We start from the raw sequence: 17,719 nt of genomic DNA on the forward strand, positions 1-17,719 counted from the left end.
TCTTTAGGATAAATAAGCTTTTTTCCTTTCTCCTTGCATAAATATTTCAAATGAAGTTTAGCAGTGTTTCTAGTGGCATATGTTCGCCGGTCTTAATGTTTGGGTAGCTTATTTTTGCTGAGCTTCGGTTCACTAGAGGGAATTTTGAGTCTTATAACTGCCGTACACAATAATCGACCAATAATACAGTCTACTCGTTTAAATGTTCAAAATAAATTTCCAACCTAAAGAAACTCTAGTTTTATTTTAAAAACTTCTTGAATGAGTTTCCTCTTGGAATAGCATTCAACTTTAAAAGTTCAATTGAGTAATTATGGATCCACGCCTAAGGGGCCAACAAAGTGTAAAAAGAAATATTAATTGTCTTAAATGGAGTTTTTTTTAAGCAGTTCGTCCTTAAAAAAACGGAAAAACGTTACTTGCGAAGCTTTTGTACAATGAAACAAAATACATCATAGATCCATTTTGCGACATAACATTGTTTTGTTTTCAGTACAAAATCAATTCTAACATACACTATGTTATAATTATAAACACTCGAATTACAAATTTTGAGTTTATTATTGAGAAAAATATATTTTATGGAGAGAAAAATTTTTCCGTTACTCGATATCAGACGTCCTAGAGGCGACCTTGTCGGACGAGACAAAGAAGGGAGAAAGCAGACGTTTTCTAGGTGACTTTTTCTGTGTCATTTGAGGTCTATTTTCCTGATAGTCTTTCTTATATAGAGAATAAATATGACAGTGCGAAAAAAAATACGAATATGTAGTCGAATCAATGCGAAATGGTTGAAGAAAGATTATCACAACAATGAACAACCGTAGTGTGAGAAACTTGGAGAAAATGAACAAAACAAAAATAAATGTGTGAAAGTTAGGAAATGAATTTTCTCCAGAGGCTTGATTTTAATGTAGTAAAAATTCAAATTGTGGAAAAAAAAAGTTTTTTTGTGTTAATATTTACACAATTAAAACAAGAATGGACAAGTTTGTCATTAAAACTTGAAAGTGCTCGGTATCGTGTAATAATCTCTTGTCGTTTCATCGGTGTGAGATTCCATGCTGTTCACTCAGTCCTAAGTACCGTACTTTATGCACAATTGGTGGAGGGATGGTATGGTAATAAGGATACGTAGCGTACGATGCAACTGAGCAAGCGAGAGCCCAAAAAATCCTGAATAAACAAATGCTAATTAAGCTTTTGATTCTGAGAGGTGATGGACTTGTAGTTTTGTAAGTTCCGATTATTTTAGACCTATCCTTGCTGTTTTGGTAGTCAAGTTTTTTTATAAGAATACTAGGAAGCGGGGCTTGTACCTTCCTAGTTCTCTTGTTCAGTGCAATATACTCAATCCTTTTTTTTAGAAGTATCAGGTCATTGACTGTTACTGCTACAATTTCATTCTCTGATTTTTATTTGTATGTTAGGTTAAATCTCCTTTGAGCTGTTGCTTAGCATTCGATGATGACATGGGTGGCTGTTTCCTTCTCTTCAGTGCGTAATCTGCAGATGGGGTCATCGTTGTATATCCCCATGTTGTGCAGATGTTTTCTTAGATGCTAGTGACCAGTTAGAAGTCCTATCACTCCTCTGAGTCTAGCCCTCTCCGTTTGCAGCAGTGAGTTTGTCAGTCTTGGTGAGGGTTGTTTCATCATAAGTTTACTACGTCTAGCACCGTTGTCCGCCAGTACCGTACCTTGTCCGCAGTGGGGAGAGGGATATTTTTTCCTAGAGTGAAGATGTGAGAGTGGAATTTTATTATCTTCTTTTCATACCATGTTTCCAGTAAGGTGTGATGTTTTTGAAGGTTCCGAATGGAAATGACTGAAACAGAGTTACTTTGGAGAATGGCTGTATCGTCTGCAAAAGTTAGGGTGGTGGCTCGAGGATGAGGAGGTCAGCTGGGCACACCAGGTGGGGACCAGAACACCTCCCTGAGGAAATACAGTGAGGTTAATTTAACCTATTTAACCTTTAATTCGGAAGGTTAATTTAAAATCAATGATAGTACTTTTTTCAATTTAAAATATTAAAACGCGCCAAACTAAGAAATAATAATAGTAAACAGCCTTTATTAGTTCCTGGGTAAATGTCCTCGACCCATTGAAATGGTTTGTTTTTTCTGTGTATGTCTTTTTGTTTTCTTTACTATTTGTTTTCTCATGTATTCGAAATCCTGACATTCTGCTTATCTGAAATAGAACTTGACATCACTTACAGGATATCCAAAACAACTTGGTCAACCGCAAAACGAGACTCTTAATTTGTTCCTTCTATCTTTAACTCAGAAGGCTTTCTCACAGTCTACAAATGATAAGTAGATGTTTAAATTATATTAAATAAATGAATAAATATTAAATACTTCAAAGAATTACACAAACACACAGAAGAAAGTAAGTTGGTCCGTCTGACAGACAAATCCAGCAAAGATAGGCAAACCAAACACAAAATTGCTTCATCCCTCTGCAGGCGACATGAAATATCAGAAATTTATTTTGTTATACGATAGAGGTCAAAATTCGGAAAACTGTAGTGTAATTTGTCCAAGATTTATTCCTAGTCATACCATGATGAAATCAAGTCAGTGAATAGTGAGCAATCATCACAATCAAAACCTGTTTTCGTTTACCTCTCTGTGTGGGCTTATTTGTTTATTTATCTCGTTTTGATTCAACAAAACCAAGTGGAATCAGCAAATAAAACTGTGACAGTTCCACCCACCTCCATAGAATTTTTCACCAGTCAAAAAACCTTCATGCAAGTCTTTTATACATTTAAATTGTGCCTTTACTTTCATGATGTAAGAATTTGCTATATATTAGATCGTCGATGCTGAAATTGTGAAAAAAAATCGAACCTGAGGAATTTTTCAATAATTGTACAGTAAAAGTTATATTTTTGAGGAAAATGTTCTTATTTTGCAAAGGCAATTGAAGGCAATTTCACTTTTAACATTTTGAAGATCTGCATCCGGGAAAATCTAGAACGAAACGATAACCAGATACGACGATTGAACTTGCTTTACATAAAAATCGTTCGGTTGGAAAATGATCGCTGATTCGAGGTCCGAGGATGAACTGGCTCGATAACTATCGTCGTGCGCCTTCTCGGTCAGGATGCACTGTCGATGATAACAGTCGGCCCATTGTATTCAATTTAAAGCATTTAACAGACGAGACAGGACAGCAAAAAAGAGGTAACTGGACCAGAAACGTCTGCATCTGGGAAAAGCCCCAACCGTTAGTGACTCTGGGTCATTCCTGTAAAACTTTGGAATGACAAATTTAAAAATTTAAAAAAAATTCTATCACACATACTACTATTAGTAATAAAATGTAAAGAACTATAGCCCTGAGGGAAGGTTAATTAATTTAATTCGACCTACTACTAATGACGCTAATTTTAATTGGCCAATTTTCCCGGTGAGTTAACAAAGTGACTAATGATGATCATCACTAATTCGTTTAAAATGGCATAAAACAGTTCATTTCTTTCCTGCGAGCAGACACTGGATTCCAGTGGGCCTGAAAAATTTAAATTTAACCCTGAACTGCCTCTAATTTATGCAAATAAAATTTGCCTACCTCCGATAGCCGAAAACAGAGAAATAAGTCGGATTCCAAAGGTGAACGTATTTTTATTAAGGCGAATAACTTAAAAAGCTTTCTCGTCTTGGCTTTTAATAAGACACCCCAAGATTCCTCGCTTCCTTCCTTGCTAAAACAAAAACGCCAATCTGAACGTCGAAATCGTGACATACCTGTTGTAAAGTAGGTTGAATTTTTCAAAAATGGGCGCGGTTGATGTTGAAACGTTGGGACAAAGTATTCTTTATGACAATCCGCAAATCATTGCTATAACAATGATTTGAACATTCCTACTTGTTTTGTTCTCCATTGAGTGTTTACCTCGTTCCGGATGGAACTCGTTGTAAATTATACACATGATGCTCCAGAAAATGGTGACAGCTAACATGGAATTTAAAGGCAAAATTCAATGCAAATATGTTCGCAAATAAGTACAGATTAATTTGGCATTTTCACACAGTAAGCGTGTGAGATCTGTTAAAAACGTGGGGGTTTCTGTGAGTGTGTCTGTGAGAGAGAGAGAGACAGACAGACAGAAGGGGGAAAAGAGAGAGAGAGAGCGAGAGAGAGAGAGAGAGAAATATGTAGTTGTTTAGAGAAAGAAGAAGAAAAAGAGCGAGACGTAGAGAAACAAATAAAAATAAATATATAGCTATATAGAGGAAGAGGAACAAGGAGAGAGAGAGAGAGAGAGAGAGATAATATATGGAGAAAGAAGGAGAAGAAAATGAGAGAGAGAGAAACACATAATATCGGGTTGTCCGGAAAATAATGCAGGATTTTAAGTTTTCATTAAAAAAAATCTATATAAAATATTCTGTTTACGTTTACAGGATTACTCATTTGTATGAATGTCAACACTNGAAAGAAGGAGAATAAAAAGAAGAAGAAGAGAGAGAGAGAGAGAGAGAGAGAGAGATTGAAAAGAAGAGGAGTGAGAGAGATACGCTTATTAAGAGTTATTATATTCAGATTATCAGAGAAAGTGTAAGGAAAAAAGTAAGTGAGAGAAAGAGCGCAGAGAAAGTGAGTAAAAGTGGAAGGAGAATAAGAGAACGAGTGAGAGGGATATGTAGGTAACGAAAGAGAGAAAGAGAGAATGAGAGAGAGATAATATATGGAGAAAGAAGGAGAATAAAAAGAAGAAGAAGAGAGAGAGAGAGAGAGAGAGAGAGAGATTGAAAAGAAGAGGAGTGAGAGAGATACGCTTATTAAGAGTTATTATATTCAGATTATCAGAGAAAGTGTAAGGAAAAAAGTAAGTGAGAGAAAGAGCGCAGAGAAAGTGAGTAAAAGTGGAAGGAGAATAAGAGAACGAGTGAGAGGGATATGTAAGTAACGAAAGAGAGAATGAGAGAGAGATAATATATGGAGAAAGAAGGAGAATAAAAAGAAGAAGAGAGAGAGAGATTGAAAAGAAGAGGAGTGAGAGAGGATACGCTTATTGAGAGATAATATATACAGATTATCAGAAAGAGTGTAAGGAAGACAGAAAGTGAGAGACAGAGAAGAGAAAGTGACTGAAAGGGAAAAGAGAATAAGTAAAGAAGGGAAGGGATATGTAGATAAATAAAGAGAAAGAGTGAGAGCGTGAGAGCCAGAGAGAGAGAGAAAGGGAGAGGAGTGAGAGGGGATACGCTTATTGAGATAGTCAGCGAAAGGGAGAAAGAGATACAAAATGAGAGTGAGTGAAAGGGGAACAGGGATATGTAGTTAAAGGAAGAGAAAGAGTGAGAGCCAGAAAGAGATAAAGAGAGAGAGAGAAATAGTGAGAGAGGGAGAAAGAGAGACGGAAAGAGTGTGGCGTAGAGATATGGAGGATGAGTGTTTGTGAGTGGAAAATAATTTTAACAGATTTTGTAGACTAAATGCTTGGAGATTATTTTGTCTTCTGTCCATATAATTTATTATATTCGGAATTTTGTTTTTAACAGGGCAACATAAAACATAAATAGAAGTTTCAACTTGAAGACAACGCCATATTAGGTTGTTCTGAAAGAAATGGAAACAGGTTTCCACTTTCTTAAACCAACATTTGACAGATTTAGCATTTCGTTTGCAAAAAAAAGGTGAGAAAGTTCCAGAGGATGAAATATGTTGAGTTTGTGGGCCATGAACCCGACGGTCCGGTCGTGTGAAACGGGATAAGCTACTCGACTGCTGAAGGCGATTTGGACTGAGTAGACTGCATCCAGGATTGCTGCAAAGCACTTCATCTCCTGCTCGACGACGCGTAGCGAAAATAACCGATTCGCGAAAAACCGGTCCTTTTGCCATGATTTAACCTGTCAGTTTCCAGAGCCACCATTTCGCGGCCGGTATCTTCATTTCATCTCGGGTCGACTTTTTTCCCTTGCCCTCGGCTTTCACCGGCCGCCTCCGGAAACACGATAATCCGCCACAATAGATTCGCAAAACATGAATGCAAATTTTGGAACGGGATCTCGCAACCCCACTTGGATTATGTTAGTTTCCAGGCTGTCACTTTTAAATATCAACACGTGAAAGTGTAATTGCAATTACCTGTTCCGATTTTCCTCTACCCTCTTCTCCTTTGTCGAAATTACTGTTCTATTTGCTCTACGATTTTCACTAATTATTTCCATTCCCACGGTATCATCAAAAGAAAGGCTTTTGTTGAAGGCTAATAGATTGTCAAGAATTTTGATCAAACAATGCATAAAAGGAATAGCAAAAATCTCTTGGTACTACAAACTTTCAATGTCCTGTTCTTAATCATATATACAAACAAGGTCAAAAATGGTTCGTCTCATTTTTGTTAACGTTTTACAGTCAAAAACATGTTTTTCCTCTACATCTTTCTAAATTTTACACTATTAACAATCATGAAAAAAAAGGAAATGTTGTAGATTTATTAAATAAACTAAAACATGAGCTCTTTTAAATATTTCTAGGCTTGGGTACATGCTGATCATGTAGTCATAAACTACCCATTTGTTTTTGTACTTTCTGATGAAGTCGTAGTGTTTCCTGGAAGTCCAAACAGTTTCCTGGAAAAAGTGTTTTTCATAATCTTTTTATACTGCAAGGCCTATTAACTCTCTGAAGTCATTGTCGACATTAGTCATCTGTTGATAGTCTCATTTTTTAAGTAGTATTTTACTAGAGCACGCCCTGTTTTTTCAGGTTTTTATTCCTTTCTGCTGAGCAGGATTTGCATTTCTTCTATTGGGTTGGTTTTGCATGTAGTCTTTTTGTATGCCTGGCATATATTTGCCAGTATCTGTTCTATTGTCTAGAAGCCAAATTTTCATGTTCATTATTGTTCCTCCTGTTTATGACACAAAATCATATTTGTGTATATGTATTTCACGGTTCTCTTTTTAACATTGGTTGCATTTTTATCTTTCCCTCAAGTCCAGAACGCACTGTAGTGTTAAATATTTATGGATCCTAATTTTTTGAAGGAGGCGACTTTTATTGAACTGATCTTGTAGGATTGAAAAGCCTCAAGTCCTGCCTGACGATCTGATAATATTATTATAATCGCACCCTTGAGTTTTTGTTATTTATTTCATGTGAAATGTTTCTAGGAGTAAGTAATTGGGCTTGAAAGTTGGTGTTGAATACCTGAGCCCATTGGTGCTCATACTGAAACCCCTTTATGCCATTTTTTTCCATTTTTTATCTTTGATCAGCCATAGAATTAGAATTAGAATATACCGTAGAAGAGCTCCAAATGTTTTTCCTTTACATTATGTTCTTGTTCCAATCTTTTCGTGTTTACAAATAGTACCAAATTGTCATTAAAATTTGTTCTTTTTAGTAAAATAAATTGTTACCAGCAAGTCAATCATCGATTGAATCAATGATCGAAAGAACTGTTGCTGTGATGGCCACTTCAGAATTCAAAACCCGGTGCCATAAGCTTACCCCTCTGCAATTCATGGAGGTTTTAAAAAAAATTTAATTCCTGTCAAGTTTTATTTCGTCACCTTTTTTTACTAAAGTGAAGAGTTTTTGAGATATTTGCTGAACAACAGACAAAAACATTTTACTAACCACTTGAATTACTGTAAGTTCTCAAAGCTTAGTTAGAATTTTCGGGAACATCCTGCATATACAATTTCAAAAAATCTCTGTACAGACAGATTTGTAATTAAAAAGAACTGATAAAAAAATCTGAGAGAAAAACAAAACAACTATATATTATGATAAAAAAACATGGTCTATCTGCTACAATCGTTTTTTCCGTCTAATTAAACCTTATTATTTTCAAATTAACATTTTCTTTACTTTAAGTTCATTCCTTTTAACTTTTTACCATTTTTAATTTCGAATTTGCTCTTTCTTACTATTAAAATAACTGTTTATTTATAACATAAAAACCTAGAAGACTGTATGAAATGTAAGCATGTAAAGTAAAATTCCTACGTTTGAAAAAACAAAACAAAAAACAATTGGGCTCTTAAAAACTATTTGAAAATTAATTTCAAATAAAATTAAAAATTATAGAAAAGAAAATATAAAAATAAAAAAAATTCCTTTTATTTTTTTAAATATATAATAATTTTTCACATTTCTTAAATTAAGGTTAAAAATTATAATTTAAAAAAAATTGAAGAAAAGAAAAAAGAAAATTAATAACTTTATTTTATATAATTTTAAATTTTAATTGAAGTTAATTTTCATGTAGTTTTTAAGAGCCCAATTAATTTATATTTAAAAAAACTCAAATTAAAAAAAAAGAATTGTAATTAATTTTTATATGGTTTTCTAAACAACCTTTTTCTATTAAAAAAATCTCAACGATACGAAAATTTTAGATTACATGCATCTATGTATTTTATACCATACCAGGGTTAATTTGAAGTAAAAAAATGAAAATTTTGAGAAATAGTTTACGTTTTAATAGCCGTATTATATATATTTTATAAAATATATTTAAAAAAAATTCAAATTAAAAGAAAAATTCTTTATTTTCTATATTTTATAATTTCAATTAGTTTTAATTGCATATCGTTTTAAAAGCTCAATTATTTTTATTTTAATGTTTTTGCAAATATAGAACTTTTGCTTTACGTGCTTACATTTCACACCTCCTATTAATTTGGAATAAAACTCGTAAATATGAAGGTAAATGGTTAATTTAAAAGTTTAAAGTAAAGAAAAAGATAATTTGAAATTAAAAAAATGGTCAATTTGAAATTTTAAAGGGTGAATTGGACGGAAATATCCTACAGCGAAAAAAAAATTTATCAAAATTTTTTTCCTATCCAAATTTTACTTGACTCAATACCAGGCTTGTTTTGTAAAGTTAAAACGTTCCAATAATATTTGAAACAGTTCAATTTGATCATTGAACTAACAAAACCATGTAATAAGATTCGATTTTTGAGTAATTTCAGTAATTAATCGTGACGGACGTATAAATTTAATTAATTGCCAAAGCTGATTAAGGTATTAGAAAGTCCACAATAATATAATACATAATGATCAGATTATAAATCTAAATAATTATAATCAATCTTTTATTAAAGAAAAAGACTAATCGTGGGGCGTAAATTTTATGCATTTTAAAGTTATGATAAATTACGTTTCAATGTAAATTATACAGCTATATATTTTTTTATTTTGGTGTTCAAAAACTCATCAAACACAATTTTAATTTGATTTTAGGGTTGTATGTATTTTGTTTCAAGGCTGCTTAATTATTTGTAATTGATGAAGAAACCATCCAACCCTAGTGCTCCCCTTTTCCAGAAACCGCGTAAACGGACACTTCCATAACTCAAAACCGACTTCTGGCAAATCACTCATCCATGCCGGGTAACGGCGAGGCGATGATGTAAAAAGCGGCATACCTTTACGTCCGAGTTGTCACATTTCTAGGTTTGGGATCAGACAAGAAAGATCTGGGTGAGCCTTCGTGCGAGCCTAATCGGACCGACTCGCTCAACATTATCTCCGCCACCCCCGTGACCCGTTTAAAATCCCAAAGAACCCCAAGAACCCAGGGAACCCGACCTGGTGCACTCGGGAACAAAGAATCATCGCCGGCTTTCAGCACACATGCATATCCGGCCTGATGGAATCCGGTCTTACCCATACTTGGGTACGAGTAGAAAACTAGCAATTTTGAATTACGATAATGTTTGGCAACCTCAATGTCAACTGCGTTAAGCTAATAACAACGCTATTAATAAGTAATTAAATGTTTCGAAAGAAAAATTATTGTAAAGCACTACAGAAATCCGATATATTGTAATTACTGTCAAAATTGTAATTAAATGCTAAAAAACGATCAGGGATGAGGCTTGTTATTAAGAAAACACAATTTGATAACACGCAGCCTTTTTCCAGCTAGGCTTAAATTAATAATTTAAAAGGTCAACAAATATGACCATCTATTAACAAATTTGAAACAATGGTTGTCATAAAAAAATTAGTTCACCTATACACACATTTTCTACTACGATAAGCTAATTCGAACAAAGTAACTGAAATACCTTGTAATAAGGCGGGGTACTAAGATGAAGTTGTGGTAGCAGATAAGCGCAGTTTATGAGAGAAAAGCGGAAATAGGTATAGAAAGAGCACCAAAGGAGAGCTGAGCATAAAACACTGGCAAGAGCATCGATCTGAGAGCACGGACAAACTGATCAGTAAATAGAATGAATGGTTAGATCGGAGTTAGCTAGGGGATATGTCACACTCTATTTTTAACTGGACAGGGATGCTTCAATTATTTATACAAGATGGTCAATGTAGATGATGATGATGATAAGGAAGCTTGGGTTTGGTATTCTCCATGTCAGCCATCAAAGCACTAAGCTCAAATATCATTAGTTCAACGATGGTGTTGAACTGCAAAACCAAATTAAACTTATTAGGTACGCAGTACAACGACAGAACAAATTCAGTCTCTGCTGGGTCCCAGACACATGGGAGTAGAAGGCAACGAGAAAACGGACCCCCTTGTAAAGAAAGGGACTGCTATACCGCTAACCCGAACCCTTTTGTGGCATAAGAACCCACACTATTAATGAGTACCTAAGACTAAAGGACAAAAAGAAAACGAAGGAACAATGGAATTCACTCATTGAACACAGACAATCCAAGAAACTGCTAACAAATTTTGGAAGAAAAGAAGTTACGGAATGTGTCAAAGGAAGAAGGAACAAACTACGAATCCTATCGGGATTCTTAACAGGACACTGCAAGCTAAATTTACACTTAAAGAAGATTGGAATAATCCAAGACAGCACATTCAGATTCTGCAAAGAGGAAGAGGAGACACCAACATACCTAGTAACAAACTGTGGTTGCCCGCAAGAGGAAGTGTAACCATTGTGGGATGTACAATGTGACATGTCAATTTCCTCGATGAAATAGGACGCATCGGTGTGCTTTAGGTAGAGAACGGGGAAACAATACAATCTTAAAGGGCGCAGTATATTACACCCCGACTAATACATCTACAACTACAACTTGGTATTCAAGTACCGCAACCGTTTGGCTCATTGCAGTTTTTCTAGTTCAGCTCAATTACTCCTTCCTTCTTCTATTCTATTCTTTTATCTTTAGTTCGTTTTATAACCTAAAAATGGGACCGTTGAATATACATATCCATGTGGTGAAGGTATCAGATGCCGTTGACTAGTATAGCTCTATCACTCCCTCAGTTTTACCTTGATTAACTGTACCAATACGTTTGCCAGTTTTGATGAGAGTCCTTAAATCGTGAGTTCAGTCAGTCTGGCACCACTGCAGCCCATCCACTGTTCCTATTAATTTTTATGGACCCATCACCTTAATCTTGTAATTTGATTCAATGTTACGTACTGTGCATGTAGATAGTTTTGCAGATTTTCCTCTGGCCAGTTTGTCTGCTTGGTCATTACCCCTTTTCTGCCCTGGCAAGGTTTTGCCGACCTTTGTAGCAATGTATTTGTCAGTTTTTGTGAGGGTTCTTTTATCATCAGTATACTTTGTCAGGGACCTCCTCAATTACTCCTTTTGTGCTTTGTGAACCCATTCTTAATTTGAGGAGTCTATGTTTATAATGTTTAAATTGTTATTCAAATTATATGTTCTGGGCCTTGCTCTTACATATCCTCTGGCCAGTTTGCTTCTCAGGTTTTGGATGTATTCACTGATTATTTTGGGTGTGAATTTTCTGTATGCGAATGCTTTTAGAGCTGCTTGCCTGTCTGATCTTATACTATTTTTTTTGTCAGTGTAACCTCTATTGAGGTTTTCTAGGGCATTCTGCTTGAAAAATCGAGGTGTGCTTCCTTATTGATTTTGATTGAACCTGACCCAGTTCCTTCATTGGTTTTGGAGTGTGTGTACCATGAAATTATATTTGATTCTGATTTCTTCTTCTCTGCAGACTGTTAATACTAAATGGGATGTTACAGAGGAAGTTTCCGGGCTGATTAATCAGCCTCCATTTCTGGCAATAGGTGGGATATTTTTGGTTATTGTTGAATGCTCGAAATATTTATGTGCTCGTTCAATTTATTTGTTTTTGGGGTTTTTCTTTCTTTTCCTCGCTTCTTCATGTTAGCTTAGGCTTGCATAGGATATATCTGACCCGGTTTTTCATTTGATTTTTGGTTTTTCTTTTTTGACCCGGTTTTTCATTTTGATCTAAAGATCAAAATAATTTAGATTAAGTTGCCAATTTTTTTCTAAAGTAGTCATGAAACGAAAAGAAGAAATCGCCAAGAAATAAGGTAAAAGGGAAATTTAAAAGCAATTATTGTTCCACATTAAGAACCGTCGTATATGCCAAACCTTTATCCTATCTCTATTACTGAAATGTCTGGCAGTCCCAAAAGAAGACGATTTTTTCGAATTCGATCCAAGATGAAGTGAAAACTTCACCTGGAAAAGTTCCAGGTTAAAAGTCTTATAGTGAAAAGAGAAAGTCAAATAGAAAAATGCTTAGTTTAGCCTCATGTTTTAATCATTCCAAAGCCACGACTTTTTGGATGACTAATTTTTACTGTTTTTCTACTTTAAAAAACAGTTCTTGACCTGCTTATTCCTAAAGACTTCTCGAATTTTAATATTTTTATCAAACCAACTAAAAACACCACATTTTGCACAAGACTATTTTTTTTATTTATGTAAACTTATATATTTTTTATTGTTTCAGATATATCAGGAAAGGCCGATCTACAAGTAAAAGTAAGTACCGATAAAAATTACTTTTAAGATATCAAGGCAAGAAAGATTGTATGTACATTCCTAGGTATAATAAAATCGTACAACCGGTAGGATTAGTTTAATTAAAAAGCAATAATTCGTAGGGTTATAAATCTCTATAAAATAATGGATTATTAATTACTGTTTCGTCATGAATTTTAAAATATCCAAACGTTTCTTAAAAAAATTAAATTGACTCTTAATTGATAACTAAATGACTTGATTTACCACTTAAGCCTCAGATTTTTCTTTATCCTTTATCCAGATCAGCTGTTTTTATGAGCGGGTTTCCGTTCCTCCGAAGTGGACTTTCTTAGGCAACGCGTTCGCCTAGGCCATCATTTACACACTTAGAGAAAACGTGTTCGTCCCAGTCCCGAGGACTTAATAATACGATAAAAAACAAGCTTATTATGCCATCTAAGTTTGAAATACGCCTAATTTTATGTGTCTAGATCCCCCGTTAAAGGAAATCCGAGCGATTTATTTAAACAACATTGCCATTATGTCGTGTTTATTAGCATAAATCTTGATATCAGAGTACAAACAACACCTTCCAACGTCTGTGCCTGATTTGTTGCTGTTCCTGTTTTTCTATTCGATTCTTTACTACAGCATGTGTTAATTTGTCATGTGTCTTTTTTGATATGCTTTTTACGGGGAATTAAATTATTTTTAAACCTTAAACACCAGCTTGATGAAGATGATACAATGTCCAATTTTTTATTTTGATAGGCCATAAAAATACAATAATTTCTGAGATTTCTTATTGGGATTAGCGAGGTGATCAGGTAGGTAGTTCGCAAGTTCATCCTGGTCCGTCAATCCTCTATGTTTGTCTGTCAAACGCGTTTCTGAATTTGGCAGTCTTCAGAGGTGAGTTTTTGCATTTTCCCAATCTTGTCCTGTTTGAACAATCTTGGATTTTTTTTCGTATTCTGCGGAGTGATAATCATGTAATTGAATCGTTCCCAGTCATCGTGGTCCGCCTATCCTCGCCGTATATCCCTGTCTTACGCATTTCGGTTTCTCACCAACTTTACTAGTAGGTTTGTGCGCTATTTTTACAAAAGTGTGTCGTATTATTTTATATATTTTTCTAAAATTGAGAAATCTAGATTCAGCGAATGTAATTATATATAAATAAGGCTACGGGCATATAAATATTTACTACAATTAATATCTGATAATTCACTGTTGTTAATTAATTTACATTATATTGCATTTTTAAGAGTGAGTTTTTTTGCAATGAAAACTTTGGCTAAATTCACTTACTTTGTTTAGTAAGTTATATCAACTGAACAGGCACTGTTTGATGGTGTTAACAATATTTCAAATGAAGTGGGTAAAGGTTATCATGTTTTGGGGATCTTTCTAAGGCTGGGATTGAAAAAAGGCTTTTGACTCGTCGATCATCGATTGCTATTTAAAAAAAAATTAAAATTAATAGGACTTGTTGAGGTTCCACTTAAACTTAATGAGACTTATTTAGTGGGTAGTACTCAGACAACAAAAGTTGGAACAGTGTAGCAATCCATTGCCTATCGTCTCTGGCGTCCCTCATGGGACGGTTTTAGGTCCCCTGTTTTTCCTTTTATATAATAATGATATTTTAAAATTGAAAATATCCCGTAAAGTTTAAAGTTATGCTGATGATACGTGCTTGATTTTTTTTCTGGAAGGTTAACTGGATAAAATTTGTTTGTACCTATTGTTTGCTTGTTACAACATGGTTATCCCCTAACTGTTTATTTTTAAACAATGATAAATCATTGTTACATTTTTTATTAAGTACATTTCATTTTTCATTAAGTAAAAGATTATTTTTAAATAGCTTTAAATTTTGTTTCCATGCGTGTATTAATCCCATTCCAATTACAAACAATAATAAATATTTGGGAGTTATATTGCTATTTGCAATGGTTTTTTTTCTAAATAAGCTGAAAGTCGCTACCGTGTCCGAGAACCATTCTTAAATCCGGCAGCATGCCTACACGCTCTCTGTATGGAGCCAAGGCATGCCACGCCTCTGTTATGTAGGACACATCGACCAATCTTTCTCTGCGTAAGGGGCACGGCTTTTTTTTTAGATTCAACACCAATAAACTATGATATTTTTCAGGTTCTAAAATTTATACAGTTTTTAAAATGGTCTTGGTTGTATGTAGTTAAAAATAACCTTTTTTGCTGAACCACACAATGACTATCGAACAAGACAAAAAGTAATTACTAATACATTTATATTCAAAGTAAATACTAATTTTTACTTTAATTTTTCATTAAACGTTGTTTTTAGGATTCTTTACAATCATAAAATTAATTTTAACAAATTTAATACTCATTATGATTTCAAAAAATTTATTATTGTAAAAATTTTAAATTTATAATTTGAACTTTCTTTGTTGTATATTTGGCATCATTTGGCGATCATTGTATTATTTAATTTTTATTTTATCTTGAATTTATTGCATTTTATTTTATTTTTCTCTCTTCGTTATTTTTCTTTTTTCTTTTATTTATTTTGTCTTATACACCTTCTAAATTCTTTTTGATTGAATTTTTAGCAATTTTGTTGACTGACATTATTCTTGCCACCTGTTAAAAACGCTGCTTTTATGTCACAGGCGAAATTGTGCAGATTGGTTAAATGACTTAATTTTTAGTTATTCTTTTGTTATTTTATCCTTCAATTTTTTCTCTTTTTATGTTTTATCTTACTATACTACTGTACTTTTTGCAAATAAAATTATTATTATTATTAATTATTATTGAGATCGTTAGATGCGGTCTGGTGGGTGTGACGTAGGTTTATAAAAACATTTTCTTTATTGTGCCAACGTTTCGATCTTTATTGAGATCATCTTCAGGGCTCAAAGTGATCGTTTCTGTGTAGATGTGTCATTCTTGTGTATCGTGTTGCCAGTGCCCTTATTAATATACAACTTTAACTATGCAATTAATTGACAAATAATTTAAATAGAAGGCAATTAAATAATTAATCTTAAATGTAGTTAGTCATCCCTGGAAGTCCAATAGCACAGTAGAATTTCCAACAAAACGAGCACTCCTACCAACCATTATTTAAAGGCACCAACCTTCATCCAGACAAATGGATTCCACAAATTTTAGAAAATCTTCCTGGATCCTGTAGATCAGTATTTTTTCACTTGTAGTGGCCAAATGTTTCTCCTTCATGAACAACTTTTATATCAGAGTACGCATGCTTCGGAACATTTCACATCTATAAATGATTCCATTTTGCTGTTGATGAGAGGGTTGTTAATTTTCCAGAATCTTTTGAGATATGCTCTGTCTTTTTAGCATTCTGGAGGAAATTGTTGGAAAAACCTTTTTTCCTGCTGAGCCTTTTTCTGGATTAGTACATGTTCCCATTGGGTTTCTTCCTTATCTCTTTTTTCCGTATACAATTGGCACTTGGGTGAATGAACCTAGCAATTTTTCATCAAGGGCTGTGTTTTTTGCATATCTATCATAGGTCGTTCCCAAGGATACCATTATGAGCTTTTACCCAATCTCTTGTACTTAATTTGTATTATTTAAAGTATATTTGTTTGACGTACTTATTATTCGTAAAATGAGAAACTAGGGAATGTTCATACTTTGGATGGAGCTTAACTCGAAACGGCACCTAATCCCAGGTGTATGTATTTTGTAACCCGGCTGAAAGAACTCGCGGCAAACTGTGATTATCGGCCCCAGAGCAAGTTTCACTCATATAACTGTAATGGGAAAGGGAAAGAGAGAATTTTTTCCCCGTATCGCGAGCCCGTCCAGTATCGGGCCGGTTCTATTCGGCCGGGCGCCTCGAACCTGGAGATTCAGTAGGTTAAAAGGATGTTGTTATTAAACGGCCCATTTTCCATCCCAAAACCTTTCTCAAAGGGGATCTAGCAGGGCCGGCGGAAGGACGTGGGCAAATTGAAAAAAAAAAATTACGTTTAAGTAGTCTCGACCCCATTATGCTCCTGGTTCCGGTCAAAACGCACCACTTTGTGCTTTAATGACGGCCTACGGCATAATTGAATTTATTTTCCGATCGAAAAATCATTATTACCGATTGAAAATTTTACATTTCCTTATTGGTACCACAGGCTTTCTGCTTATTGATCGATGGGATGCTTAATCGATGGAAAAAATTTTGTCTCTTGCAATTACGTCTTATTACTCCTTTTAGGGTAAAATAATTCATTCCTAGCACGTGGTAGCGTTCCTATTGTGATTTTTACCCTCACTCTGACCATTGCCAACACTGTATCGAGGACACATGTGGCTGTAAGGAAACGCTGTCACCCAAGAAGAGGATGAAGGACAGGATGTAATTCGGGAGCTCTTAAACCAGCTATGTGACTTTTTTTACGCGGGTTAGCAACATCAGAGGTCATATAAACCCTCAGGGTGCCGCTGTTTTTGAAAAAACGTATGTCCGGTTGGAATGAAGGGCCGCTGGATTCGAACCCGGGACCTTACAGTTATGAGCGCCGTGTCAAAGCCTAAACCGTTGCGGCCACCGACGCCCCTGTTACAATTTAAAAAAATGGATATGTCACGTTTAAAAATTGATATAATCGGTTGATTATAAAATAAATAATCAATCGTAAAAAATGTTTAAGATAATAATTAATTTCAATAGGTAAATAATTTTGTTACTATGCTAAATAGGAGTTATTCCCTTTATTACACGTTTTTGCACGATTTTGAGGCGTTTTTACCCGTGACTGCACATTTCGAGGTTTTCAATGCACGAAAATCCGGTCTTTACTGACGACTAAGGGAATTGGGGTTTCGATTAAAGAGATTTACGTTAATTTCGTTGGAAAATTTTGTCATCTTTCACGATAGGACTATTAAGGTCGTTATGAATTGGACAAGCGTGAGGGTTTATCATTTTTCGGAAGATTTTGCTTTGAGATATGCGGAAGCGCTTCTGGTTC

The 17,719-nt window shown here is 34.5% G+C and overlaps 1 protein-coding gene across 1 annotated transcript in view; it reads left to right on the top strand.

Annotated features, from left to right (window-relative positions):
* Positions 1 to 17,719, top strand: part of LOC106663840 — a 128,381-nt gene that overhangs the window by 37,330 nt on the left and 73,332 nt on the right. The window contains exon 2 of the mRNA XM_014388995.2: positions 12,718 to 12,749. The gene's annotated coding sequence lies outside the window, so the exon portion shown is untranslated. The remainder of the gene's footprint in view (positions 1 to 12,717; positions 12,750 to 17,719) is intronic.

Source organism: Cimex lectularius, unplaced genomic scaffold (assembly GCF_000648675.2).
Source record: "Cimex lectularius strain Harlan isolate CLEC.00 unplaced genomic scaffold, Clec_2.1 scaffold1, whole genome shotgun sequence".
In the NCBI taxonomy this organism is placed as follows: Eukaryota; Metazoa; Arthropoda; class Insecta; order Hemiptera; family Cimicidae; genus Cimex; species Cimex lectularius.